This window comes from Arachis ipaensis, chromosome B03 (assembly GCF_000816755.2).
Source record: "Arachis ipaensis cultivar K30076 chromosome B03, Araip1.1, whole genome shotgun sequence".
NCBI lineage: Eukaryota > Viridiplantae > Streptophyta > Magnoliopsida > Fabales > Fabaceae > Arachis > Arachis ipaensis.
In genome coordinates, this window is record NC_029787.2 from 27,750,791 (window position 1) to 27,755,851 (window position 5,061).

Consider the following 5,061-nt stretch of genomic DNA (forward strand, 5'->3'; position numbering starts at 1 on the left):
TTACTTGTTGATTTAATTTTATTTATAATTTATCTTTTATTATTAACCCACGTTTCTTAAATTACTTTTTTAACTATGTCTAAATAAACAACTTGAAAAATAATAGTTGTTTGCCTTTTTATACGAGCGATGGCCATAATTAATTTCTTATTTTAAAATTGATAAAAACACACACACACAAAGATATATATTTCATATACAGAAAAGATTTGGTTATTTTGTAATAAAAATTTTATTCGAGGACGAATCTTTTTTGAAGAGGAGGAGAATGATACGTGCTTCAAATGTTCGTGATATAAAGAGTTCAAGAGTTATTTAGAAGATATTTTAGTTTACATTTTTAGAATATTTTATTTAATGTATTTTGATTTTTGTTTATTTAATTACTAGATTGGGCCTTATGTTTATGGGCTTTAGGGTTTTCTTTGTTTTAACCTAATAAGAGGTTATAAATACCTCCTTAGCTATTGCAGTAGTAGCATAGAATTTTTAGAGGTTTTAAACCTTTTTGGTTTCGTGATGAAACCATGGTGTGGACAATTGAGGTTGAGGAGTCCTTCTCTTGTTACATCGGGGAATTGAATAGAAGGTTGAGGAGTCCCTTCGATTCAATTTCCAAACTATGGCGTTGACAAGTTAGGTTGAGGAGTCTCTTTCTTGTTGCGTCAAGAAATTGGGTAGAAAGTAGAGTGATTCTCTTTGTATTCAATTTCAATCTATCTTTTTTATTGTTATTTCAATTCCAATGTAATCTTTTTATTCAGTTTAAATTCTTATCTTCTTGTTTATCTTTTATTTCCGTATCATTTGGTATAAATAAATATATAATGATTTCTAATACTCAGAAAAATTTTAATACCATAAATATTTACTTTATCTATAAATATAAGCCACTTTTGATAAAAACCTGTATATTTAAAAAAGAAAATGCTAGTAAACCAATCCTTTTTAGGGAAGAAGAGGAAGCTAACTTTTGTTCAAATACGAAACAAATGTAAGAAAAAATATTGAACATCTAATATTTTTCTATTAAAAAATTACGAGTGAACTTCAAGTATATTTAAAATAATTATTCGTAAATGGTTAATTCAAAATCAAAGATACTCTAATTATTCGTTGTACATACCAAAAGGGTCAACTTATTTATCATATTCCGTTGAATAGAGTGTAAGTATATCTTTTTTAGCGTTATGTTTTTTAGTTTTTACAAGTTGCTGCTATACTAATAAACTACTTCAAAATACCGTCATCATCATCATTTTTCTCTTTACTTTTTTCACTCTACCACCTCCACTGCCATCAACATTGCCGGCAAGAAGAAGAAGACTTTGCCGACGAAAAACGACGCAGCGACAGCAGTGGCAACCCGCAACCCCTTCCTCCTTCGCATCGCTTCTCTCTCATTCTTCTCCGACGAACCAGCGGCGACAGCACCTCCTTCACATCGCTTTTCTCTCTCTCTCTCTTCTCCAATGAACCAGCAACCCAGCGGCGGAGAACCAGCTACCCAACGGCAGCAGCAACCCGTCCCTCCCTCTCTTCGCATCGCTTCTCTCTCTTCTCCAATGAACCAGCGGCGGCAGCGCCTCCTTCGCATCGCTTCTCTCTCTCTCTCTCTCTCTCTTCTCCAATAAACCAGCGACAGCAGCGACGACCCTGCAGCAGCAACGGCGGCCCTACAGCAGCAACCCATCTCTCCTTTCTTCGCATCGCTTTTCTCTCTTTCTCTTCTCCAATGAACCAGCGGTGATCCAACAATAGCCTTGTAGCGACAATGGCAACCCAGTGGCAATACTGTCGCTGCGTCGTTTTTCTCCGGCGAAGCCTTCTTCTTCTTCTTCTTCTCACCGGCAATGTTGATGGCAGTAGAGGTGGTGGGGTGAGAAAGGTGAAGAGGAGAATGATGATGACGAGAGTATTTTGGTCCAATAATTCGGAAAATGATGATTTTAAAGCGTTTTTAAACATTGAAGATAATTTTAATAACGAAAAAAGGTTGGAGACAATTTTGATTTCGACCCAAGACGTTAAGTACGAAAATAGTACTTAACCCTTATTATTATTTGCTTTCTTTTACTCTTTCTTTTTGTTATCATTTTGTCATTATTGTTATTATATTGTTCGTAATTTTTATTTAATTTATTATCACATTATTCTATTTTTATTTGGTGTGTTATTATATTCACTGTTATTATTCATATTATAATTTGTTTTATTAACATAATATATTATAAAATTTGATATAATTTATATAGATAGTGTAGCTCCAAAATTAAATTCAAACAAAAATTCTAGTAAAATGAATATTAAAAATGAGAATGTAACAAATGGAGAAGTAAAAACTGTAAAAGCAAAATAGAAATACTTAAATATTTTAACTGTCTATGTGAAAAAGATACAAGATGGTAATAGGCTTAATAAATATTTCAATAAAATTGGTTGAAAAAATCTACAAAAAAAATTAGAAAGAGAACATATGTGCATAGACAAATAAAAAATAAATGAAATGCTCTTAAATCTTATTTTTAATTATGGGCGAAATTAGTTGGATAAGAGATCGATTTTAGTTGGGATCATGAGAAAAAACAGTGTTAACTTCTAAATCTTGGTGGACTGATAAAATTAAGATATGTTAATTTTGCATGATAAAATAATACATGAGTTAATTTTATTTTTAAAATTTATTAGATGTCTTTTTATGTTTTTTTTAATATTTTAAACAGATTAATCTAGAATTCGCTAAGTTTAAGAATGAAGGTCCTAAATTTTTAAATAGACTTGAGCAATGTTTCAAGAACATCATATATAGCTACTGGTTATGGTGCTTGGACGCCACCGGAAGATCCAAATCCTGAAGAATTTAATAATCAGAACAATGAGAATTTCGAGAGTAGAGGTGACATTAATAATACAAATGAATTGTTTAAAGAAGACATTACTAATTATACAGTTGTTCAAAGTCCTACTAGAAAGAAAAGAAGGAAGACTTTTAATAAAAAAGTTAGAAAACGAGCTGGAATAGCATCTAGATTACAGGACTCACTTGATCATATTTTAGTTGGTGTGGAGTCAAAAGCTGCAAACAAGGGAGATGATCCTTTCTCCATAGAAAATTGTATCAAATTGCTACGCAAATTACCTGGCCTACAACCATATAATCCACACTTCTATTTGAAAATTAGATTAATGGTTAAGCCATAATATAGAGAAATTTTTATTGCATTGAGTGATGATCCTAATCAACAACTTGGATGGCTAGAATCTTTTAAATTGGATGACATGAACCCGTCTCTAAACTTTATTTTTAAAATTTTCTTTCTACATGAATTCTTATTATCGTTATTGTTGAACTTTAATTTAGTGACAATGTTATAATTTGTGTTTTGATTTTATATTTTGAAACTTTAATTTAATAATGACATTATGGATAGTATTTTTTTATTTGTTATCTTATTTTTCATGTTAATTTAAATTATACAAGATGAGTGGTTATAAAACAGATAATGATACTGAATATGAAGCTTCTGAAAAAGATTACGAGTCAGCTGCTATATTAGCTATTTGTGAAGTTGCCAATTATTACTTGCAATATATCTCCAAACAAGAGAAAATGATTTTAAAACTATCAGGATATCAATGATTATTAGAATTAAAGGAAGAAAATAAAATGTGATTTTTTGAACAATTTAAAATTAAAAAATTAATGTTTAATCATTTATGTAATGACTTAGTTCTCAATTATAGTTTAAAATCTACACGAGGTGTTAGTGGAGAAGAGATGGTGCAACATTCTTATACATGCTTGGGCAAGGAGCTTCTTATAAAATGTTAGAGGAGCGATTTCAGCATTCAGGTGAAACTATATTTCGTCAATTTCATCATGTCCTATCATGTGTGAAGAAATTATCAAAAAACATAATTAGACCTATTGACCCTAGTTTTAGAAACACACCTAAATATATTATAGATAATGATAGAGATTGGCCGTATTTCAAAGATTGTATTAAAGTTATAGATGGTACGCATATAGCAATTCATGTTTCTCAAGATGAGCAAGTGCGATTTATTGGTAGAAAAGAAAATACTACAACAAATATAATAGCTGTGTGTGTGATTTTAATCTGTGTTTCACATTTATATGGGTTGGTTGGGAAGACTCTGCACATGATACAAGAATTTTTGTGGAGACTCTTCGAACGAAAAAACTAAAATTTTCACATTCACCAGAAGGTAAGTTATACATTTAAGTTTATTTTGAGGTTACATTCATTTTTACATTAACATATGACTTAATTTTTTAAGTTTATTTTTTAATGTATCTCAGGTAGATATTACTTAGTTGATGTTGGTTATCCAACTTTTAAGGAATCCTTAAGACCTTATCGTCATACAAGATTTTATATTCCAACATTTAGACTAGCACCAAACTTTAGATCAAACAATGAAAAGTTTAACTATTGTCATTCAAATTTAAGAACAGTAATTGAAAGTACTTTTAGAATATGCAAAGCAAGATGAAAGATACTACAAAACATGCCATTAAGAGCCAAATTTAAAATCCAGCGTGATATCATTGTTGCATGTTTCACACTTCATAATTTTATAAGAATGATGGATTCTAATGACATAAGTATTTTGCAAAAATTTAAAGATATTATTTCATTACAAGCTAATGAAGATGATGGTACTACGGTAAAAAAAATGGATCAACAAATTTTGAAATTAATAAATGGGAAAAACCAACACAAGAAGATGTTCGGACAATGGAAAAAACAAGAGATAATATAAGAATTCCAATAATTTTGAGAGTAATTAAAATAATTTAAAATTAGAATTTATTAAATACCATCTTTAAAATGATGTTAGATTGTTAGTATTAATCAATGTTTTGAAAATCGGATCGAATTGGCCGGTTGAACCGGTTAAACCGGGAACCGATGAGAGAAACGGTCCGGTCCTCCTTCTAAAACCGCCAATTTCAAAACCGTTGGAAAACTGGAAAACCGGAAGAAAATCGGTCGGTTGGGTCGGACCGGAAACCAGCCGGTTCTTAAAAAAACA